Below are 25,656 nucleotides of genomic sequence, written 5' to 3'. Positions count from 1 at the left end.
ATATAAGCCCTACCACGAAAATAAGCCCTAGTTGCGGTTCAATAATGGTCCTTGCAACTAAAAAGGATAAAGAATACTGCAAGACCCTTCATTATAGAAAGCAGACACCCCCAAAAAAGAGAAGAAAGAAGACAGAAGACCCCATCACCAGACGCTGATATGGAAGACCTGCAGTGGAATGCACACCCACATACTGTACATCAGATCGTACACCCACACACATCAGATCACACACACACACTTACCACATCCAGCGATACCGATTGCTTCTGACCGGTATTGTTGCATTCCACCCGCAGGTCCTTGCACTCCACTGCACTGCATCCCAGGATTCTCTGTCAGTTGTAAGCAATCTGTACTGCTGGGTGTATTGTGTGTGTGTGCGATCTGATTTGTGTGTGTGTTGTGTGTGTATGAGTGTGTGTGTGCGCGTGCGATCTGATGTATGTATGTTGGCCAGAAACAGAGGAGGACCGCATGGAGCATACCCACTTGGAGCGCCCGCCAAAGTTTGCAGGAGGACCAGAGAGCGACAAAGATGCCTGGGGTCTAGTATGACTCTCCTGGGAAGATTATATGCATTTTTTGAGGGGCAAACTTTCCTCCAACCGTATTTCCCCTAGAATAAGCCCTACCCCGAAAATAAGCCCTAGCACATTTTCCGGGTGTCTTATTTTGGGGGAAACACGGTAGCTCATAGATTGGAAGGTATATTGAATTTTAGCTGTAAGTAATACAACATCATATAAAGGCACCTTTTTGTCTGTGGACTTAATTCATGTTTGTTCTGAAGGATGTCCTCTTTTAATACTATGGATGAACAGTTATGTGTTAGAGATGACTTGTTTCTAGGGGAAAATTAACTAGTTTTTGCTTTTATTTTATTCCCGTTGATCCCGACTATACTGTTCTTTTTGCTAAATTAAGATCTGTCAAACAATTGCAGAGATGGGCTTTTTTTGTTTTGTTCAAAGTTTTATCCTGTTCACAGGGCAATAATGAGGAGCAGTCTAAAAAAAGGGTTGTCCACTACTAGGACAACCCTTCTCATTTCCTTTCTTTGGCCCCATTAAATAAAAAAAGCTTATACTCACCTCCAGTGGTGGCACCACTCCAACGATGCCTGATGCTTGAGTTCCTGGGTCTCACATGAGGTTGTGATGTGACGTGAGCCCTGTGCCCAATCACCGCTGTCTTCTCCTTCCCCACCTTCAGTCATATGAATAATCTACAGGAAGTGAGTGATCAGCCGCAGATCTCACTTCCTGTTGATTACTCATACGTCCGAAGGCAGGGAGAGAGAAGCCAGCGGCAAAGGGTACGCGAGGCTCACATGATGGTACAACCTCATGTGAGTCCTGGGAATGCAGGCACCAATAGGAGGTGAGTGTAACTTTTATTTATGTTTTTATGTTTATAGGGCCAAACATGGGAACTGAGAAGGGTATAGTAGTGAACAATCTCTTGAATACAGGTTCCCAAAGAATCGTGGAGCCACATACCAGAGCAAAACAAACAACAAAAATTTTGTCCCAATCACATATACTCTTCTTGCTGTAGTGAAGTACAATATACAGTAAATTAGATGGTACTCATATGTCAGAGGAAAAATGATTAAAAAAGCATGAGACCGGGAGGAAAAGAAAAAAAGTGGGAAATTGAAAATTGGCTGCAATAGGAACGGATTAAAGATATTTTATTAAATTAATCACCAGAAAAGATTGATCCTGATAAAGGTATACATTTTTGGATGGGCAAATTGATATCAGGAGACGGACTATCCCTTTAAACAAACAAGCAGATAAACAGATGAATGTGTCTGCAGTTAGTGAGATACATTCCCAGCATTCCTCCCCAAATGTGAAAATAATAAACACATTGCTTTGTTTTAGAGAAGTACAAATCACCCCTTTGGGTAGAGAGATTTACTGGTATTTCGTGCTCCAGCTGTGAAGGATGCCAGTAAGTTTTCGGGAGGTTTTGTTCTCTCTTTTGCAATTACAAGCAATGAATTTTGACCTAGAATATGAATTATTGGTGCACCTGTGCAATAGACCTCAAGGATAAGTACATTGAAGGAAAAATAGGTGAGTGCATCCTGGGTGGCCACTGATGGATATCTAGTCATCATAGACGTAAAATTCTAGTCTTAGCAGTTAAGTTGTGATCTTGCCATAGGGAATGCATAGAAGAAGTTACAACAAAAACCCTTCTCTGATAATTCCATATAATATCAAATAACAAAAGTACAAGTACTTGGTCATAATAGAGTATGATACCATTAGTGATTTGACTGTGCAAAATTGAGCACAATATATAAATGAATACTACATTTTTATTGTAGATATACATTATAAGTATATTACGGCAATGTCTGGGAGGGACGGGTGAAATCACAAGCCACAAGATAAGGGTTTGAAGAAATGCCCAGTTGGACTACAAGCAGAGATTTCACATAGTGTGCTCCATGAGAAACAAATGTGAATATCTCTGCAATGAGGTAACACAATACAAAACAGAAAAAAGTAGCAGAATCAAGGGAGCACAGCATTTTCTGCATAGTATTTAACTCAATACTTTGATCAAGTGACAGGTTCTGTTTTGTATGCCAACCATCAAAAAATCCAAGAAAGTTCAACAACCTAGCTAACATATTTGGGGTTAAATAGTAAGAAAGGGTACAAAGAGTTTCTGTAGAATGATACTATGTAGCTATGCTCCTTATGAAATTTCATATAATTAAGTAGTTATGTCATGCTACAATTTCCTTAAAAAGAATATCAACAGGACAGATCCCAAGAGTGAAAATTCACTTTTAGGCTAGGGTAACACATTGCAGTCACAGTGTGTATCAGTATCATGGCAGAAATGCAGCTACGACATCACTTGTTATAGCACAGCCAATCAGGAGTGACTGACATAGCCTGTATAAAAGCAGTAGCAAGGAATACAGCAGTAATTGGGGGGGGTGAATCTGGATAGTGAGAGGACATCACAACTTATGGCTTAGCAATAGAGATAGGGATAAAAAGCTATAAACACTAAACAAATTAGTGAAGAATGGTTACTTATACTTACCATACATTTATTTATTTACCTACAGCCATAAGGGTTGAGGTCACTTAGGCATCACTAAGGTTGTGTTTGCAGCCCCGAGTCTGTTTTCAACTTCTTGACCAGGACAATTTTTTCCCTGCTCACCCGTGTCAGCTTATGAGGTATTAACTCTGGAACACTTCAATGGATCCCAGTTATTCTCAGATTATTTTATCGTGACATATTGTACATGTTAGTGGTAAATTTTGATAATTTTTGCATTCATTGGTGAAAATATATCAGAAACTTGGAAACAAATTCTCAATTTTGAAACATTTAATTGTTATGCCCTTAAACCAAAGAGTTATGTCACAGTTTTTTTATTAACATTTACTAAATGTCTATTTTACGTCAGGATAATGTTTTGAACATTTTCTTGTTAGGAAGTTAGAAGGATTAAAAAGTTTATCAGCAATTTCTCATTTTTCCAATAAAATTTATAAAACCATTTATTTTTAAAAATCACATCACATTTGGAGTGACTTTGAGAGGCCTAGGTGACAGAACCCGTAAGTGACACCATTCTAAAAACTGCACCCCTCTTTCTGCTCAAAACCACAGCCAAGAAGTTTCTTAACCTTCAGGGGCTTCACAGGAACTAAAGCAATGTGGTAGGAAAAAATGAAAATTGTACTTTTTCCCACAAACGTATTATTTTAGCTCCTCTAAAGTTAACATTTTCTCAAGGGTAAAAGAAGAAAATGCACCAAACAATGTGTTGTCCAATTTCTCCTGAGTATTCAAAGACCCCATATGTGGTGGAAAACTACTGTTTGAGTGCACAGCAGGGCTCAGAAGAGAATAAACGACATATGCCTTTTGGAACGCAAAATTGGCCGGAATAGTTAGCAGATGCCATGTCACGTTTTCAGAGTTCCTGATGTGCCTAAACAGTGGCCTATGGAGCCTTGTTCTGAGAAAGTTCTAAGAACGCAGCTCTATAGGAATCAATGGATATCGTGGGGCATTATACTTTGGATTACGTTGGAACTTTTGTGATTCATTTTGAAGTAATAAATTGGTGAATGACGGCGTGTGGGGGAATCTTTATTCACTAATTGGATTAAGTCAGAATGTTGAGGTTTTTTTTCAGTAATTGGTTAAGGAGAGCGTGTGGGGGATTGTTTATTCATATAAACTTTTCTTTTTCCTATATTTCTGGGGGGTTTGTAACTCTACACTTGCTGGGTTAGTAATGCAGGTGTTTGATAGATACCTATACATTACTAACCCCTGGGCTTGATGCCAGCTCTCAAATCACAGTTGACATCAACCCCAAAAGTATTACCCTGATTACCATCGCACCAGGCCAACGAATCCCAGTGCCCTGCTATCAGATTTAGCAGTCACTGTCATGTACCTATACGTCTTCAGTTGGGAACCCCTAGCTGACAATGACCTATAGGTAGTTTAAAGGTATTAAAGACCTTAAAAGAAGTCGGATAAAGTATGGTAGACCACAGAGTATTACACACATCTTTTCAAGGTAATTGGAGTACTTGTAACTTGTTGTGAATCAAGATTAGTGACCTTGAACTGTAAAGTTCAGGGTTTTTACCAAACACGGACTTTAAAAAAATTTAGAGTCCGGGTTCAGAGTTCAGATGATGAACATATGCTAACCACTTGATTGAGGGTGCTCAGATACACTAGGTGCTCTGCCCAGTGTGTGAAAATTGCGGTCTCTGAATGGCTCGCACTGGTAGTAAAATCAGTGTTTTCGGATTCTGTGTGAAGTAAAAAAAAACACCTGCCATCCCTCACCTGGAAATGCTTTGTTTCAGACTGGCTGTATGTGGACTGAGGCTGAACTAACCACTCATTGACTTCCAATGGGGTTCGGGCTCCGAGATCAAGTTCAGGTCAAGTAAGGGTCCTGAACTTATCTTTATCTAAAGTCCAGCTGAACCCAGTGAATCCAGACTTTCATGGGCTCACTCATCTTTATTTGTGAATCAATTTGCTGAAAATCAATTGTTCGGGAAACATTTGCTGAAGCTTGCAAATTTGAATGTCAAAAAATTCTCTCACCTCTACTCATAAACCATGCCACTTTGTAATATATTTTTTTTTTGCACTGAAAAAGGGAGTTTTCTCCTTATATAAGATATCATGTACTTAAAGGGTTATTAATTACCTCTCTGTATCAGCCACATGATGGAAGGGCTCTAGAAATAGCCAAGGGGACAACACTTCACTGTTTCTGTAACTTTCATAGAAGTAAACGCAAGTCACATAAACAGCATGGCTATGTAGTGTCTGCAACACAGGAGTAGCATAAATAAAGTGTTTCCATGACTCTCATTTACTTCTATGAGAGATATGATGCAGTGTAGTACAGACCGTATGGCTGTTTCTGTTCCTCTCTCCTGCGGCCAGCACAGAAGCTGGATTCATATAAACAGCTGTGAAATATTTGAGTTTGTTTCCATTGTGTCTTATTGTTTGGGGCATTTTTGTGCATCTACAGTGCTGGCCAAAAGTATTGGCACCCCTGCAATTCTGTCAGATAGTACTCAGTTTCTTCTTGAAATGATTGCAATCACAAATTCTTTGGTATTATTATCTTCATTTATTTTGTCCTCAATGAAAAAAATAAAAAAAATTGTCATAAAGGCAAATTGGATATAATTCCACACCAAACATAAAAAAGGGGGTGGAGAAAAGTATTGGCAATGTTTGAAAAATCATGTGATGCTTCTCTAATTTGTGTAATTAACAGCACCTGTAACTTACCTGTGGCACCTAACAGGTGTTGGCAATAACTAAATCACACTTGCAGCCAGTTGACATGGATTAAAGTTGACTCAACCTCTGTCCTGTGTCCTTGTGTGACCACATTGAGCATGGAGAAAAGAAAGAAGACCAAAGAACTGTCTGAGGACTTGAGAATCCAAATTGTGAGGAAGCATAAGCAATCTCAAGGATACAAGTCCATCTCCAAATACCTGAAAGTTCCTGTGTCTGCAGTGCGCAGTGTCATCAAGAAGTTTAAAGCCCATGGCACTGTGGCTAACCTCCCTAGATGTGGAAGGAAAAGAAAAATTGACGAGAGATTTCAATGCAAGATTGTGCGGATGGTGGATAAAGAACCTCGACTAACATCCAAACAAGTTCAAGCTGCCCTGCAGTCCGAGGGTACAACCGTGTCAACCCATACTATCCGTCAGCGTCTGAATGAAAAGGGACTGTATGGTAGGATACCCAGGAAGACCCCACTTCTTACCCCGAGACATAAAAAAGCCAGGCTGGAGTTTGCCAAAACTTACCTGAGAAAGCCTAAAACGTTTTGGAAGATTGTTCTCTGGTCAGATGAGACAAAAGTAGAGCTTTTTGGGAAAAGCCATCAACATGGAGTTTACAGGAAAAAAAAGAGGCATTCAAAGAAAAGAACACGGTCCCTACAGTCAAACATGGCGGAGGTTCCCTGATGTTTTGGCGTTGCTTTGCTGCCTTTGGCACTGGACTGCTTGACCGTGTGCATGGCATTATGAAGTCTGAAAACTACCAACAAATTTTGCAGCATAATGTAGGGCCCAGTGTGAGAAAGCTGGGTCTCCCTCAGAGGTCATGGGTCTTCCAGCAGGACAATGACCCAAAACACACTTCAAAAAGCACAAGAAAATGGTTTGAGAGAAAGCACTGGAGAGTACTAAAGTGGCCAGCAATGAGTCCAGACCTGAATCCCATTAAACAGCTGTGGAGAGATCTTAAAATGGCAGTTTGGAGAAGGCACCCTTCAAATCTCAGGGACCTGGAGCAGTTTGCCAAAGAAGAATGGTCTAAAATTCCAGCAGAGCATTGTAAGAAACTCATTGATGGTTACCGGAAGCGGTTATTCGCAGTTATTTTGGCTAAAGGTTGTGCAACCAAGTATAAGTATAACGAAGGGTGCCAATACTTTTGTCTGGCCCATTTTTGAGTTTTGTGTGAAATGATCAATGATTTGATTTTTGTTTCATTCTCTTTTGTGTTTTTTCATTGCAGGCAAAATAAATGAAGATAATAATACCAAAGAATTTGTGATTGCAATCATTTTCAAGAAGAAACTGAGTATTATCTGACAGAATTGCAGGGGTGCCAATACTTTTGGCCAGCACTGTATGTGCTGTTTTTAAAGTTATTGTTGAAATTTAAAATGGATTCCAGGTATTATGTTTTTGCTTGCTGTACTTCTTTCAACACACAGCATGGGTATCGTGTTTTTTTCTCTGGCATTTCCTATAGGCTCCTCTTAATATGTATGTTGCCAACATTTAAACAACACCAAAAATTATATTTTAGCTGGGTTTTTTTAGCTTTGCTAAAACAACTACTTTATAAATAGATGAGCAGAGTTTTTGAGAACTTGACATTGTTTAAAGGGAACCTGTCACCAGATTTGGTGACTATACGCTGCGGCCACCACCAGTGGGCTCTTATATACAGCATTCTAACATGCTGTATATAAGAGCCCAGGCCACTGTGGCGAACAAAAAAATGACTTTATAATACTCACCTAAATGGTCGGTTCAGTGCAGAATGGTCAGATGGGTGACTCCATTCTCCAGGTGCGGTGCCTCCTCTTTTGGCCATCTTTGTCCTCCTTCTTCTGAAGCCTGGGTGCATGACATGTACTATGTCATGCACACAGGCCGGCATTGAGGTTCTGCACAGGCGTACTTTGATCTGCCCTGAGCAGGGCAGATCAAAGTATTGTAGTGCGCCTGTGCAGGACCTCAATGCCAGCGCGTATGCATCACGTAGTGCATGTCATGCACCCAGGCTTCAGAAGAAGAAAGACAAAGATGGCCGAAAGAGGAGGCGCCGCACCTGGAGAATGGAGACGCCCATCTGATTATTCTGCACCGAACCGACCATTTAGGTGAGTATTATAAAATCATCTTTATGTTCTACACAGGGACCTGGGCTCTTCTATACAGCATGTTAGAATGCTGTATATAAGAGCCTACTGGTGGTGGTCGCAGCTTATAGTCACCAAATCTGGTAACAGGTTCCTTTTAATGTAAAGGTAAAAACTATTTAATGACTTTTTATTTTAGAAACACAATCTGTAATAACCCTGGGTATGGATACCGCGTCATACCCAGCTACACCGCCTGCCCTTTACTATACGTTCTGAGGACCCTCTGCACGCACACTGATTAAGGGCTTTTGACCGAAACGTCTGTGCTTGTGCTGGTCCTACAAGTTCTTCACAATAAAAACCACTATTCACATTTGATCTTGAGTGCCAAGTTTAGTTTCTATATCTACTTACACTTAACCTGACATCACTGAAGCCAGCCCCAGTCTCCATGAGTGACTGGGCTGCGGACGCATTTTCTTCGCTTATCACAGCCCAGCATTGCTGCTGCCTGCAGCGCTCTGCAGCGAAAGAGAGAGCGCACAAGATGCTGTACTGTGATGAGCGGGGAAACTCCGCCAACAGCCCAGTCACTCACGCACTCACGGAGAATGGGGTCAGCCATGGTGATGTCGGGCCAACTGGAAGTTAAAGTGACATCACCGGATCTCAGAGGTCACGGAGCCCGAGGGTCATGCGATGGAGATGAGTGGACTGCAATAGAGCCACTTGCAGGCACTATTGGCAACACAAGGTATTTGAGAGAAGCCTTGTTTCTGAACATTATATCGATGAGGCCAGTTATGCTAACTAGTGAACCACCTCTTTAATTTGTGACCATCTCATCGATTTGTAGCAGAAAAGATCAAATTGATCAAATTAGGTCCAGATGGTGATATGGTGCATTTTATGTGACCTTTACCAACTTTATTCTGACTGTGCCTATAGGATTAAAACATATGTAGCATTGAAAAGCTATCAAATGTAAGATGCACAAATAGTAACGATACGGTAAAAGCAAGGCAAGCATTTTGTCTTACGATCATAACTGAGGTAGTATTACACAAAATTGACATATACTTTTACCTTTTCCATCATGAACCCACCATTACCTGTCTGAAGCTACATAAATTGTGGCAGAAAACGTAGTTTATGATAGTTACTGTAAGCCTGTCCTTGTTCTGAACTTTACCATCAAGACCCCTGGGACTTGGCAGACAGACACGTGTTTGGGATAAAATATGTGTTTTATGGAATTTAACCTTTGACAGGCAGCCGGTCTTTATTGGGTTGAATGGTAATTTTGAATGTTTGAAAGTAAGCCCTTGCAGCAGCTTGTCTATTTACTAGGGTTACTATGGTGTGGTTGAACATACAGTATATGTTATGACAGTATACTAGTAGACTATGCAAGCAATGCTCGCCACATAGCTATTAAACAGCCAATGCACACTACTACATCAGTAACATGACACATAGAAGAAATGTGCTTATGTCGTAAAAAGTATTTGAATTTTAAAAATGGGGCATTACAAATTATTAATGATGACCTATACATCTTTTGATATAGATTCCATTAAACTGATTATACTCTTGGGTTTACATTTTTAAATAAACCAAATATTAAAGAAAACCCAACAATTGCTGGCAAAAGAACAGAAGAGATTTTGGATCCCAAAAATGTATGAACTTGAAAAACATCTAGGCCCCCGATTCATCATTGCCTTTGCGCATGCTTTTTTTTATCTAGTTTTGTATGTTTTGCATCTTTTTTATTGTATACTCCCAATTCTTTATAATAACTGTCCCCTTCTGGAAATATATTTTATATCTGCCCGCCGCTTTTTATTTTTCTTCTTTCTGCTTTGTGAGTGAACTTTAGCAGTTCCAGATGTTTTTGCCTATTCATCAATGGCAACTTTTTAAAAAGTCTGAAAAAATGGAGCAACTTCACTCCGGCCCTCCTCTGTGTGTTTGAGTATTTTAGCAGAATTATTGTACAATTTTGTAAAATGTACAACATTTTGCGCCAAAAAGTAAACAACAATTCAAGACAGAAAAAAAGATCATTTTTGAGTTTGCGGAAAATTCATGAATTACACGCACCGTGTTTAAGAATTTGGTGCAAAACACCGCATTTAAAGCCACAAGAAAAAAATAAATCAAAAATTACTTAAAAAAATGCAAAAGATGAATCAGGGCAATAGTGTTTTGTCTGGTTGAGTTGATGCACAAGTGGGAGATCCTGCTCAGAATCAGCAATTTGGCATCAAGACAGAAATAAGGCTGCGTGCCCATGATGAGCGTTTGCAACGTTTTGGATGTAGCGTGTTTTCGCTGCGTCCAAAATGCTGCGTTGTACAGTACAAGCCCAGTGGACAGGATTTCTAGAAATCCTATGCCCACTATGCTTGTTTTTTCCGCAGCAAACACTGACCTGCGGTGCGGATTTCTAAGCCGCAGCATGTGAATTGTTTGCTGTGGATTCACTGGCGTCCTCCGTAGGAAGAACAGAAGCGAGAAACCGCAGTGCACTGAACCTAATCGTGGATACAAGCAACTGCAGTCTCCTGCATTCTCCAGCGGAGTAGACTCGTGGCCCCACAGATCAGGACCCGCTGCGTCTAGGACGTTCATCTGTTATCTGATGTACATACTTCTTATCAAGTTGTTCAGTAAAGAGAGGTTTATTTATGGACTAGAAGGTGGCCCTATTCTAACGCATCGGGTATTCTAGAATTTATTGTGTAGTTAATGTATGTTTTTTGTTATATATATCGATGTTGTTGTGTGTACTTGCCAGTGTTTGTGCAGAGCGCTGTAAATGTTCTGGGTGTTGTCTGGGTGTGGGGGGTGGGTGTGAGAGCGGTGTTGTATGTGTGTTGCGTTGTGTGTGTTGCGTTGTTTGTGGAGCGCTGTGTGTCTGCAGTGTTGTCTGTGTGTGGTGCTGTGTGTGTTGCACGGTTTCTGTGGGTGTGGAGTGCGTGTGTGTGTTTTGGGGGAGGTATGTTTTGTGCAGTGTGTGTGTTGCGCGGTATGTGCGTATATTTGTGTATGCCGCGGTGTTTGTGTGTTGGGTGTTGTGTGTGTGCGGCATTGTCTGTGTGTGGGTGTCTGTGTAGGGCGGTGTTTGTGGTTCCCAGTGTGTGTGTGGTGTGTTGTGCGGTGCGCGTGTGGCACTGTGTGTTTGTTTTGGGGGGAGGTGTGCACCCTCATCGTGCTCCATCCCCCATGCTGCGCACCCCCCATCGTGCTCCATCCCCCATGCTGCACACCCCCCATTGTGCTCCATCCCCCATGCTGTGCACCCCCCCATCGTGCTCCATCCCCATGCTGCGCACTCCCATCGTGCTCCATCCCCCATGTTGCGCACTCCCCATCGTGCTCCATCTCCCATGCTACGCACCCCCCATCGTGCTCCATCCCCCATGCTGCGCACCCCCCATCGTGCTCCATACCCCATGCTGCGCACCCCCCATCTTGCTCCATCCCCCATGCTGCGCACCCCCCATCGTGCTCCATCCCCCATGCTGCGCACTCCCATCGTGCTCCATCCCCCATGCTGCGCACTCCCATCGTGCTCCATCCCCCATGCTGCGCATTCCCCATCGTGCTCCATCCCCCATGCAGCGCACTCCCCATCGTGCTCCATCCCCCATGCTGCGTACTCCTCATCGTGCTCCATCCCCCATGCTGCGCACCCCCCATCATGCTCCATCCCCCATGCTGCGCACCCCCCATCATGCTCCATCCCCCATGCTGCGCACCCCCCATCGTGCTCCATCCCCCATGCTGCGCACTCCCCATCGTGCTCCACAGTCACACATCAGACAGTATACACGCACACATCTGATCGCATACACTCACACCCCACTTCTCCCTGTGCCCTCCAGTGGGCGGTCCCAGCAGCTGTGCTGCACGCCGTGCTCCTCTGCCTTCTGCCGACACTCACACATCAGAACACACGCACACAACCGATCGCATACACGCACAAATCCGATCGCATACACGCACACATCCGATCGCATACACGCACACATCCGATCGCATACACGCGCACACACACACTGACGATATCGCACATACGCGCTCACACACTCACAACATCCGGAGATACCACATGCTTCCGGCCATGTGATCCTCCGGCAGGTCCTGGAAGGTCACTGCACGCACAGTATCGCCGCCGAGAAGTAAGCGATATCACTGGATGTTGTGTGTGGATGCGATCTGATGTGTGTGTGAGGTGTGTGTGAGAGTGATCTGATGTGTGTGTGTCTGTTCTTATGTGTGTGCGTGTGTGTGTGTTCCGCCGCTGCAGGACCTTGATGTGCTCACCTGCTCCCGGTCGGCGTCTGGTGAGTATGACTGCGGGGTCTTCTTTCTTCTGTCTTCTCTCTTCTGGGGGTGCCCGCTGCCTATAATGAAGTGTCTTGCAGTGTCTTTAACTCTTTCACCGCTGCATGACACTTCATTATTGACCGCAGCGTATGCCGGCTCCCTGCACATGTGTACCGGGAGCCGGTGTTCGCTGGTAACCATGATACACATCGGGTAACTAAGGAAAGCGCTTCCTATCGTTACACGATGTGTATCATGGTTACCAGCGAACACCGGCTCCGTCACGATCCCAGCATCGCAAGGTTATGTCCGCCGGGGGCAGGGCCGAGTGTGCCAACGTGTGGCGGGGGCGAGCGGGCGAGGCGTCAGCGTATGCCGGCTCCCTGCACATGTGTACCGGGAGCCGGTGTACGCTGGAGCAGGCGATGTGTGCGGAGGGCTGGGGCGAGCGGCTAATCCATGCGGGGGCGGGGCCAGGCCGAGGCGAGCGGCCAATCCGTGGGGGGCGGGCGGGGCCAGGCCGAGCCCAGCGGCCAATCCGACAGTTGTCACGCTAACGACACTGTCACGGTGACACTGTCACGGTGACACAATTTTGGAGCAAGACAGACAGACAGACAGAATAAAGCAATTATATATATAGATTCTGGTCTCCTTCGACCACTTAATAAAAAATATTAATGGACGAGCTTGCTCACTGGATAATCTCTGGTCTAACATTTTCTAAATTCCTAATCACTAACAATCTGTATATCCAGTTCCTTTACGAAATAGAGTGGCTTGACATTTGCAAATTCTTCATCCAGTAGTTAAAGAGTAAGTAACCTTTCGTGTAGCTTTTTTCCTATTTGGTAGGCGCTTTAGTAGACCGAAGATTGTAGGGGTCCAAGACCTAAGGGGCACTTTGCACACTGCGACATCGCAGGTGCGATGTCGGTGGGGTCAAATTGAAAATGACGCACTTCCGGCATCGCATGCGACATCGCAGTGTGTAAAGGCTGGATGATACGATTAACGAGCGCAAAAGCGTCGTAATCGTATCATCGGTACAGCGTCGGCGTAATTCATAATTACGCTGACGCAATGGTCCGATGTTGTTCCTCGCTCCTGCGGCCGCACGCATCGCTGTGTGTGAAGTCGCAGGAGCGAGGAACGTCTCCTACCGGCCTCACTGCGGCTTCCGTAGGATATGCGGAAGGAAGGAGGTGGGCAGGATGTTTACATCCTGCTCATCTCCGCCCCTCCGCTCTGATTGGCCGCCTGCCGTGTGACGTCGCAGTGACGCCGCACGACCCGCCCCCTTAACAAGGAGGCGGGTCGCCGGCCACAGGGAACGTCGCACGGCAGGTGAGTGTGTGTGTGAAGCTGGCGTAGCGATAACTTTCGCTACGCCAGCTATCACCACATATCGCTGCTGCAACGGGGGCGGGCACTATCGCACTCGGCATCGCAGCATCGGCCTGCGATGTCGTAGTGTGCAAAGCCCGCCTAAGTCTACAAAGTTTATGCTCTCTTTTTCATCCATACATGTGTGTACTCAGGCAGTATCTGTGGTCTCTTGTATCCTAAGCTGTGCACTCGGACCCAACAGATCTGCGAGCTATTAAAGCATTGGCTAAATATCAAAAAACTTTATGAATGTTTACTTATTGTTTAAAGTGGTTGTCCATTACTCGAACAACATCTACTCAATCCTGGGACAAGGGTTCCCAGCCGCTTCGACTGCTGTCTCACTTCCTTCGGATGTCTGATTTGTTCAAATGAGGGGAAAGTGAAGCCAGAGCAGTCTGGCCCCAGGAATTGAGTGACATAAGAATGTCACTCAATTCCTGGGAGAGCAAGAGCCAACATCACTGATACGGCAGTGAAGGCAAGTATAGGCGTTCGTATTTTACTGGGGTTAAACAAAGGGATTGAGAAGGTGTTGTCTGAATAGTGGACAACCCCTTTAATGATTTAAGTTGTTTCACTCCTTGTAGCAATTCCCTCCCATATTTTGACTACGTATGTGGCAACACATGGGAATGATAGATTTTAAGTTCAATTTCCCAATTGTAATAGTTTCACCTGACTACTCACCACTATTGCAGACTTTGCACCAGAAGCAATCTCGTCTAATAAATTACCGTACATAGCAAAATTCATAATGATTCGATTCTGAAGAGACACATTAGGACAGAATTAAAATGGAAGAATAGAAAAAGTTTCACAACTGTGGAGCAGACCCAGTCTCCCAGCTTGACTGGACTTATATTGATGAAAACAACTATTCAGAGGATAAAAGTCATCCCAGTTTATTTTAGGTCCATTAAAAGTCAAGTGAACATCCAAGTGATATTTCTGGAGCTAATACATCTTCAGCCATGGTTTGTTTGCATTAAGACAGAATACTTCATCAGTATAATGTACATCTGAGAAAATAAACCTTTTCATAACCACTCAGCATACCGGGATGTCTTAAAAGCATATTTGTTGGGATATTTCCAATTCTTGATATCCTTCATTTAACAAGAAACTGCCTCTAAAAAAGTATCTAAATTAGCCTATGCCTTAACTTGTAAGCAAGATTTGGCAAATTCTACTGTAACTGTGTTGAAAAGAGTCAAGGGGTCTGATATATTAGGATTGGTTGGAGTAAGGGGTACTTTGCACACTGCGACATCGCTACTACGATATCGTCTGTGTCAAATCGACAGTGACGCACATCCGGCGGCAGTAACGACGTTGCAACGTGTAAAGCCTAGATGCCCCGATAAACGATCGCAAAAGCGTCGAAATTCGGTGATCTGTGTAGCGCCAGTCATTTTCATAATGTCACACCAATAGGAGATACGATGTCGTTCCTCGTTCCTGCGGCAGCACACATCGTGAGGAACATCTTCTTACGTCCCGCTCATCTCCGCCCCTCTGCTTCTATTGGCCGCCTGCCGTGTGATGTCGCTGTGACGCAGCACGACCCGCCCCCTTAGGAAGGAGGCGGGTCGCCGGCCAGAGCGACGTTCGCAGGGCAGGTAATGTCAAATCCTGACGTCCAGGATTTTTTTCAATATTTTTCTCATTTTCAGCACACCAAAATACATGTATGTTTGCTACGGCAGCTATCACAAGATGTCGCATATGCGACGGGGGCGGGTACTATCGTCCTCGGCATCGCTAGCCGATGTTAGCGATGTTGCAACGTGAAAAGTACCCCTAAGATGCACCAAATTCATTAAGGCATGTGTTTGTGTGTCGCCCCAGGGATGCTGTTCCTCTTCGGGGACGCCACAGAGCTTCTTTTAATGCGGCAACAGGTATGTCGGTTTTTACTTTATATGTGTCGTGACGCCACTCACGGCTTGTGGTCAGGGATATGGGTGACTGCCACTGCAGATTTAATGAGCGTCTGGGGCTGATGGGGTCTGCAGTCGGATGGTGTGGCCTCCCGTGAGTGAGGCTGGCCCCAGGGGCTCGGGTGTGTAGAACAACAGGTCCCAGAATAACTCAGGCAGAGTCCAGAAAGTCTTTCAACTGCTTTTTACTCACTTCTAGATATTATAGTGAGCTGACCCGGGCGCTGCAATAAACCAGGTTAAACCAGGTATCCTGCAAGCCAATCTGAGGGTAACCATTAACTCGCCTTCCTAGCACTCTTTGTTCGGATTACCCCTGACTTGAAGTACCATGGGGTCTATCCAAGGAGTCGCTACTGCCTTTTCTCCCTTTTTGGACCATTTGGCGGCAGCGTGGACCAGGTGAGATGGCTTCTGGCTCTGTCTCCTTATGGGTCCCTGCATTACTGCTGAGGTTCAGACTCTGTGTGGCTGGTGAGGTACTTGTAGTTCCCCTCACTGGCAAGCTTAGCAGATAGTTAAACTTGAGTCTACTCTAGGGACCTGTTCCCCGTATGTGCCTAGTCACCGGCAGTCCCCGTACTCGACTGACTCTCTCTCTGTCTTTCTGACTGACTGGTAACCATTCTCCCCCGCTAACGGCTACTCCACGTGCAGGGTCTGACTAGTGGCCATGCGCGTCTCCCTTAGCAACTGCTGCGCTCCACTACCAGACTGGCTCGCTCCACTTCTTTCCTTACAGCCTCTGCATCTAAGCTCCCAGCCCCTCCACTACACCCCTTGACAAGAATTGAAGGCCAGACCCCTCTAGGGACTGCCCAAGGGTCCCATCTAATGGTGTTGGGGAACTGGTTGCTATGTGTCTGTATGTACACACCTCATTCCGGCCATTAGGATTACCTGGAAGTACTGTCCCAGCATGGGTGCAGTACTCAGTGGTGCCTGACCAGGTCAGGGGCGTCACATTCCCCCTTAGTTATCAACAGCACATCCTCAGGCTGCAAAGACAAGAAAAGCATAAATACAAATTTTCCCACACAGGGGAGATATTTACATTTAAAACATACCAGGTACCATACCATACCACCACCACCCACCACCCACGAGTCCTTAACCCAAGACCCGAATACGGAGTGATCACCAGTCCTTTTGGTGACCTGGTCTTGTCCTGGTGGCATAGAGTAGGCCCCATAAACAGGCGTACCTGCTTTGTTGTGTTGGAGAGCAGGCCCCATAAACAGGCGTGCCCCCTTGTTGGTGCAGAGCAATACCCCTCAACAGGTGGACTCTGGGGTTGGTACCACTGGGGTAACTATATACACTGCGAGAGTTTGTGGCTATAGCCAGTTCATAGCCTATGGTCCATTTGAAGTAAATGCACATAACCAGGTGCTAATAAAATTTTAAAAGTTCACGTAAAAAGTCTTTGCGGGCGCATATTCTTGAACGTTACTTTAAACTTTAAACATTTTAAACATTACTTTTTAAACATTTTAAACTAAATAGATTTTCTACTTCCAAGACCAGTGCTTGGCACTTCAGTGCATTGATACTTGGAATTTGAGTCATGGGTGTCCCCTGGTGTTGATGTCATTTGGGACCTGGTTGGAGCGGTAGGGGTGGAACCTGGGCTTACTATGGTTTCCTTTGGACACTGTACTACGTCCAAGGCAAACCAGCCTCTTTCTTCCTCATGCCTCGTGAATTCTACTACATCCCCCACATATAAATCACGACCAGGGTGACCCCACTGCAGATGGGACTGCATGTCCCATCGGGACACAAAAATCCCCTCCTTTACTCCAAGCTCAACAATAATGCCCCCCCCCCCCCCTGTGCAGCAGTTAAACTCCTCCACTACTCCAAAGTGGAGGGGACCTCTGGCTTGGTGTTTGGCCCGCCACAGAGACTGCTTCTCCTACATGTCCCGGGCCTCTAATTCTTCATTATCTGGGGTGAGCTTCACAAGGGGGCGTGGGGGTCTAGCTTCTACTCGTCGCCGCTCTCTGCGGTCTTGTCTCCGCATTAACATCACCTGGTCATCAGCAGGCAACCAGGTAACATACATGCCAGGACTTACTATGGCCAATTCTCCCTCCCTGTCGGGGGGTGCTACAACCATTCCGGTCAGTGGGGGAACAGCAGCGCGGCCTCATGGCCTCCCTCTCTCTCAGAGGGTGCTGCGACCTCCTCCGGTCAGCTGGGGAACAGCAGTGATGGCTGCAGGACCTCTTCTTTCTCCCTGTTGGAGAGTGCTGCAACCTCTTCCGGTCGTTGGAGGAACAGCAGCGCGGCCTCATGGCCTCCCTCTCTCTCAGAGGGGGCTGGGACCTCCTCCGGTCAGGCAAGTGGCAGCTCTGGGGATGAGCTTTCAGCAGCCAGGCAGGACGATGAATCCCTCTCCAGCGGAGAGGGTGCTGTGACCGCTTCAGGTCGGGACGACAGCTTGTGGACCAGGTACCTGGCAATCAGGTGAGTCAAGGGCAGAGGCTCCGGTTCTATCTTTATCTGAGGAGGTACTGTGTCCACGTCAGGTCGGGGTGCAGTGACTGGTTCCTCAGTCAGCGACTGGGGCGCTGTGACCGCCTCTGGTCTGGGGGTAGGAACTGGATCCCCAGTCAGCGACTGGGGTGCTGTGACCGCCTCTGGTCTGGGGGTAGGAACTGGATCCCCAGTCAGTGACTGGGGCGCTGTGACCAACTCTGGTCTGGGGGTAGGAGCCGGATCCCCAGTCAGCGACTGGGGCACTGTGATCACCTCTACTCAGGCAACCGGGACAGGAGGCGTTGCAGCGTGGTCTGGTCTGGCCACAGGCGTCGCACCGGACGTCGCACCGGACGTCGCACCGGCTTCTGATGATAATGCCGGTGGGGTCAGCATACCAGGTCGGGCAGGGGCAGTTTTGGACTCACCCGGGGTCATGCTGGAGACATCCAGTAGCAGGGTCGCTGTTGCTAATGGTGGCTCAAGTTGAGCAGGGGAGGCACCTCCAGGCGGACCTCTTTGCACAGACAACCGCAGGTTTCTGATCGCTGTTAACATCCTCTTCTTCCAGGTGGCTACCTCTCGCCTCCGCTGCTCCTCCATACAGTCAGTGATTCTTTCTACTTCTGCCTCCAGCTCCTCTGCAGTCATGGGCCTTGTCCAACCCTGCTCCTTGTTGTCACCTTCTGCTGACGCCATCTTGTCTCTACCGTTGCTCATCAGGTTCTGGTCAAGCTTTGGTCTTACTTTCGTTTTTGGTTCTTCTCCCACTGGACTGGGACGTGCCAGCAGTCCCAGGACAGATCCTCCCCCATCTTCTCCTTTCACTGTGTCAGAGCGCTCTTTCCATTCTGGGACTGGCACTCCTCTCCATGGGCGGTTTCTTCTCCTGCGCGAGCTGAAGCTTCTTGATGACGCACTTTCAGTGGTGGCTAAAATGGCGGCGATTCAAATTTTGCAGTCAGACCGCCAAGGCACACTATCACCTGTCTAAACAGGTCTAGTCCAGGATCCTGTTTGTGATGCCAAAAAGAGAAGATGTGTCGCCCCAGGGATGCTGTTCCTCTTTGGGGACGCCACAGAGCTTCTTTTAATACGGCAACAGGTATGTCGGTTTTTACTTTATATGTGTCGTGACGCCACTCACGGCTTGCGGTCAGGGATATGGATGACCGCCACTGCAGATTTAACGAGCGTCTGGGGCTGATGGGGTCTGCAGTCGGATGGTGTGGCCTCCCGTGAGTGAGGCTGGCCCCAGGGGCTCGGGTGTGTAGAACAACAGGTCCCAGAATAACTCAGGCAGAGTCCAGAAAGTCTTTCAACTGCTTTTTACTCACTTCTAGATGTTATAGTGAGCCTGACCCAGGCGATGCTGCAATAAACCAGGTGAAACCAGGTATCCTTCAAGCCAGTCTGAGGGTAACCATTAACTCGCCTTCCTAGCACTCTTTGTTTGGATTACGCCTGACTTGAAGTACCGTGGGGTCTATCCAGGGAGTCGCTACTGCCTTTTCTCCCTTTTTGGACCGTTTGCCGGCAGCGTGGACCAGGTGAGATGGCTTCTGGCTCTGTCTCCTTATGGGTCCCTGCATTGCTGCTGAGGATCGGACTCTGTGTGGTTGGTGAGGTACTTGTAGTTCCCCTTACCCGCAGGTTTAGCAGATAGTTAAACTTGAGTCTACTCTAGGGACCTGTTCCCCGTATGTGCCTAGTCACCGCGGTCCCCGTACTCGACTTACTCTCTCTCTGTCTTTCTGACTGACTGACTGGTAACCGTTCTCCCCCACTAACGGCTACTCCACGTGCAGGGTCTGACTAGTGGCCGCGCGTGTCTCCCTTAGCAACTGCCGCGCTCCACTACTAGACTGGCTCGCTCCACTTCTTTCCTTACAGCCTCTGCATCTTAGCTCCCAGCCCCTCCACTACACCCCTTGACAAGAATTGAAGGCCAGACCCCTCTAGGGACTGCCCAAGGGTCCCATCTAATGGTGTTGGGGAACTGGTTACTATGTGTCTGTGCATACACACCTCATTCCAGCTATTAGGATTACCTGGAAGTACTGTCCCAGCATGGGTGCAGTACTCAGTGGTGCCTGACCAGGTCAGGGGCGCCACATATGTCTCCTGACCACTTATGATTACCGATATGTGTGGCAGCTGTCACATATACACCGTGTGCAGAATTATTAGGCAAGTTGTATTTTAGAGGATTTTTTTATTATTGATTAACAACTATATTCTCAATCAACCCAAAAGACTCATAAATATCAAAGCTTAATATTTTAGGAAGTTGGAGTGTTTTTTTTTTTAGATTTGGCTATCTTAGGAGGATATCTGTTTGTGCAGGTAACTATTACTGTGCAGAATATTAGGCTACTTAATAAAAACCAAATATATTCCCATCTCACTTGTTTAATTTCACCAGGTAAACCAATATAACTGCACAAACTTTAGAAATAAACATTTCTGAACATTGCAAAAACAAAACCCCCAAAAATTAGTGACCAATATAGCCACCTTTCTTTCTGATGACACTCAACAGCCTACCATCCATACATTCTGTCAGTTGCTTAATCTGTTTATGATCAACATTGCGTGCAGCAGCCACCACAGCCTCCCAGACACTGTTCAAAGAGGTGTACTGTTTTCCCTCCCTGTAGATCTCACATTTTATGAGGGACCACAGGTTCTCTATGGGGTTCAGATCATGTGAACAAGGGGGCCATGTCATTATTTTTTCATCTTTTAGACCTTTACTGGCCAGCCACGCTGTGGAGTAGTTCAATGCATGTGATGGAGCATTGTCCTGCATGAAAATCATGTTTTTCTTGAACGATACCGACTTCTTCCTGTACCACTGCTTGAAGAAGTTGTCTTCCAAAAACTGGCAGTAGATCTGGGAGTTGAGCTTTACTCCATCCTAAACCTGATAAGGTCCCACAAGTTCAGCTTTGAGGATACCAGACCATACCAGTATCCCACCTCCAACTTGCTGGCATCTGAGTCGGAATAGAGCTGTCTGCCCTTTACTGATCCAGCCTCTGGCCCATCCATCTGGCCCATCAAGAATCACTCTCATTTTATCAGTCCATAAAACCTTTGAAAAATCAGTCTTAAGATATTTCTTGGCCAAGTCTTGACGTCTTATCTTATGTTTCTTGTTCAAAGGTGGTCATTTTTCAGCCTTCCTTACCTTGGCCATGTCCCTGAGTATGTCACACCTTGTGCTTTTTGATACTCCAGTAACGTTGCAGCTCTGAAATATGGCTAAACTGGTGGCAAATGGCACCTTGGCAGCTTCACGCTTGATTTTCCTCAATTCATAGGCAGTTATTTTGAGCCTTTTTTGCCCAACACTCTTCTTGAGACCCTGTTGGCTATTTGCCATGAAACGCTTGATTGTTCGGTGATCACGCTTCAAAAGTTTGGCAATTTCAAGACTGCTGCATCCCTCTGCAAGACATCTCACAATTTTGGACTTTTGAGAGTCCTTTAAATCTCTCTTCTGACCAATTTTGCCAAAGGAAAGGAAGTTGCCTAATATTCAAGCACACCTTATATAGGGTGTTGATGTCATTACACCGCACCCCTCCTCATTACAGAGATGCACATCACCTGATTTACTTAATTGGTAGTTGGCTCTCAAGCCTATACAGCTTGGAGTAGGACAACATGTATAAAAAGTATCATGTCATCAAAATACTCATTTGCCTAATAATTCTGCATACAGTGTACACCTGAAAGGATGTGACATGGGGAACGCCTACAGAGGTTAATCAATCTCCTCTCTTTTAATCTTGCACTAAACCCCCAAAGGCTGCAAATTGAATACAAAGTACACACCAACACAGTCCATACACTCCAAATACACGAAGTGTATGAACTGTGTAGGGGTGTACTATATATATTTTCTGAGCTGATTGATGTTTGAGTACCCTCCAGAGAGCTCAGCAGTATAGTCTACACACTGTGGTTATTCAGTGGCAATGTCAGTGACAGAAGCTGCACAGTTAAAGGGAATCTGTCAAGTCCAATATGCACCCAGAACTACAAGCAGTTCTGGGTGCATATTGCTAATCCCTGCCTAACCGTCCCTGTATACACTATCATAGATAAAGAGATATTTATGAAAAATATTTCTAAAGATCTTTTATCATATGCTAATGAGGCCAGAGCCTAGTCCCAAGGGTGTGAGTTCCCTTGGCTAGCTGGCCCACACAGCATGTTAGTATGCACACCCCTGAGGGCATACTAACATGCTAATAAATGCACAGGGACACCTCACATAGCTTAAGCATTAATTTAGTGAGCATGCTTGGAAGTCCAAGGGACTCCAGATCATACACAGTGCGCATCCATCCTCCGCCTGCTGCCATGAAGAGTGAGGTATGTGCAGCCAAGCTACGCATTCATTAGGATGTTAGTACTTCCACAGGGATGTGCTAACATGCTATGTGGGCCGACTAGCCAAGGGAACTCACGCCCTTGTGACTAGTCCCTGGCCTCATTAGCATGTAAAAAACAATCTTTAGAAATACTTTTTCTAAAGATCTGTTTATTTATTCTAGTTTATACAGAGACAGTTAGGCAGGGATTACTAGTATGCACCCAGAACTGCTCTTGGTTCTGGGTGCATAGTGCATCTGATAGTTTTCCTTTAAACATTGAATGTTCAGGCAAGGACATGTCTAGCAGTTCAGGGCCAGCAAAAGCAGCCATAGAAGCAGTACAGTCGAACACTCTAAGGCCCCCTTCACATGTCCGTGAAAATCACGCACGTTTTTCACGGACGTGTCAGAGTTGCGTTTTGCCCTCCGTGACCCGTGTTTATGGGCTACGTGTGTTCTCTGTGTGTTATCCGTGATAACACACGGAAAACGGGAAATTTCTACTCACCTGTCCCTGGTGTCGCTGTCCGTGGTGCTGATCTTCGGTCTACGGTCCTGCAGACTCCCCGCTGCTGCTGATTCTGACCGCAGTGAAGGGAATATTCAATGAGCATAATGAGCGGCGGTCAGCAGCAAGTGACAGCAGCGGCAGAGACAGAAGGGCAGGAGAAGGTGAGTAATGTTTTGTTTTTTTTCTCGCAGACACATGTCTTTTCTCCGGTGCGTGTCACATGGAAAACATCCGTGTGGTCCGTGTGTGTTACGTGTGACATGTTTGTGTTCCGTGTGACACCCGTGATGCCGGAGAAAAACGGACATGTCGGCGTGAGAAACACACGGACACACGTAAGTATGGAACGGACACACTTTCCATTCGAAAATACTTACGTGTGTTCAAAACATTAGGAATACATAGGTCCATGTGTGTACGTGTCTCCGGTACGTGAGAAAACTGATAAGAACGTACCAGAGGCACGTGCGTTTGAAGGGGGCCTAAAACACAGAGGCAGGCAGCTGGCATGGTTATGTAGTGGCAGAAGCCATATAGTAGAGTATTACAACAAGCAGGTAAGATGCTATCTGGCACTGTTGGGCTAGCAATGGCAGCCTAGTCAGCAGCACTACAGCATAAATGACATGATGGATATGGATTAGATGCATAGCTTAGCATACGCCATTAACCCAAGATAACCTGGTCCGCTTGAGTGTGACAAATCCACTGGGAGACCATGGCTCAGGGTATCGAGCTAAGAAACAGTTTTGGTATGCCTGAACCTGGATGTTCATTAGATGCATCTCTGCTGAAGTGTGTCTTTTTTTTTCATTTCCAGCATTGTCTTCATTGTAATTTTCACTCAGACTATTAGCCCTGTGCCAACAATATATCATACTCCACATCAGCTACTGCTGCTCATCCTCCGCCTCTTCCTCCAAATCCTGCAGCATATAGCATGGACCTTGCAGTTCCCCAACAAACACATGGCTGCTGTGAGCATGTGTAAGATGCTTTCCTTCTGCTATCCACTCTTGCATTCTATTATTTGTTATAAGATAAACATGATGAAGATGACATTGTTGATTTCACAATTGACCCTACTGACACATTTGGTCTCCACTCTGAAGAGCTACAGTAGGTAGCCAATAGTTGTCAATGATTGACCTAAAAGTTACCCATGTTTCCATCTTTTTATTGAACCTTTTTGCATTTTTATGCAGGATGCAGCTTCTATTTCTCAATAATCGATCAGAATAGAAAAACGTGTATTGATATACGCTGCCATCAAGAAGATGGAGGCAAGCAGTTTAAAAATGGCTGTTTATTGAGTCTACGAGTTTCGAAGTTGCCAACTTATTCATCAGGACTGTAAACAGATATCTGTTTGGATGGCGGATATGGAACAGACGTTGGTCAGATGATGCGAGCTCCACCAGAATGATAGGGACTGTGGTGGCTGGGAAGACGAACAGAGGTTGCTGGACAATATCTGCTACCAGTGGATGATGGGGACTGTGGTGGCCGGGAGCTGTGTCAGGGCAGGTAACAGAACGGGGAATTGGGAAAAATATGCTTGACTCACCCATTGACTCCTATTGTGCTCGCTACTTGCATCAAGTAATTCCGACAGTCCAACATGCTCGATTCGAGTACCAAGCACTTTTGTGCTCGCTCATCACTATTGATCAGACTTTGCAAAATTTTTAATCTTTGTAATTAACGCCATTACCTTATCTTGCTTTCTTTATTCTCAAACTCCCTGCTTAGAGCCCCTTTTTTAACTGCCCTGTTACTAAACTGTTGTTTAAAACTGCAGTTGAAACAGCCCTTTCATTATAGAGTTTGGGAGTAAAGGAAGAAAGAAAAGGTAATGGAGTACAGAAAAAAGATTTATAATTTTGGCAAAGACTGATTAATAGTTAAATAAAAAACAAAGTTTAGTTACACTTAAATGAAAAGTGGTTGTTAATCTTTATATATACTGTAACTTGTTTTTATTACTTTTATTTGCAGTATGGGAATAACAGACAGTGATCAGACTTCTTCCTATATTTAATTTTTAATATACAGTAGAAGCTATGAATAACAACATATAAGTGGTTCAAAATGCAAAACATATTAAGATTTTTTAAATATGTGCATATCCCATTGTTTTTTTTAATCAAGTTGTAATTACAAGTTACTTTTACGGTCTTTGTTGTTGGTGTTGGATATCACAGATTATTATAGCTGTAAGATGCGACAAATTAATTAGGTGATGTGATCTTATTATAGTAGACCCTGGATCAATACTTAAAGACTTTAACATTAATGGCATATACTTAGGATAGGTAATGAATGTCTGATCGGCCAGGGTCTGACACCTGGCACCCCCTCTGATCAGCTGTTCTTCTCGATGCAGCAGCCAGTGCAGGCAACCAGAAATCCTCAGTTCCGGAGCTGCCCAGTAAAATGATAGCAGCCAGGTACTGCACGTCTGCCTCCTATTGGTTTGATTGGGAGGAGGATGTGTAGTACCTGGCTGCGGCCGCTATCAGTTGACAGAGATAGCTCCGTAACTGAGCAGTTCAGGCTGCCTGCTGCCGCCAATGGGACAAAGAGCAGCTGATTGGCAGGGGTGAGGGGTATCAGACCCCTGCTGATCGAAGATTGATAGGCCATCAATGTTAAAGTAGT

General features: G+C 45.4%; 1 pseudogene; it reads right to left on the bottom strand.

The window, feature by feature from the left end:
* LOC142290845 (lysosomal phospholipase A and acyltransferase-like) overlaps positions 1–18,795 on the bottom strand; it is an 81,902-nt pseudogene extending 63,107 nt beyond the window's left edge.
* Between the last annotated feature and the right edge of the window lie 6,861 nt (positions 18,796–25,656).

This window comes from Anomaloglossus baeobatrachus, chromosome 1, assembly GCF_048569485.1.
Source record: "Anomaloglossus baeobatrachus isolate aAnoBae1 chromosome 1, aAnoBae1.hap1, whole genome shotgun sequence".
In the NCBI taxonomy this organism is placed as follows: domain Eukaryota; kingdom Metazoa; phylum Chordata; class Amphibia; order Anura; family Aromobatidae; genus Anomaloglossus; species Anomaloglossus baeobatrachus.
Note: the sequence above shows the minus strand (reverse complement) of the source record. Positions and strands in the feature narration are given on the sequence as shown.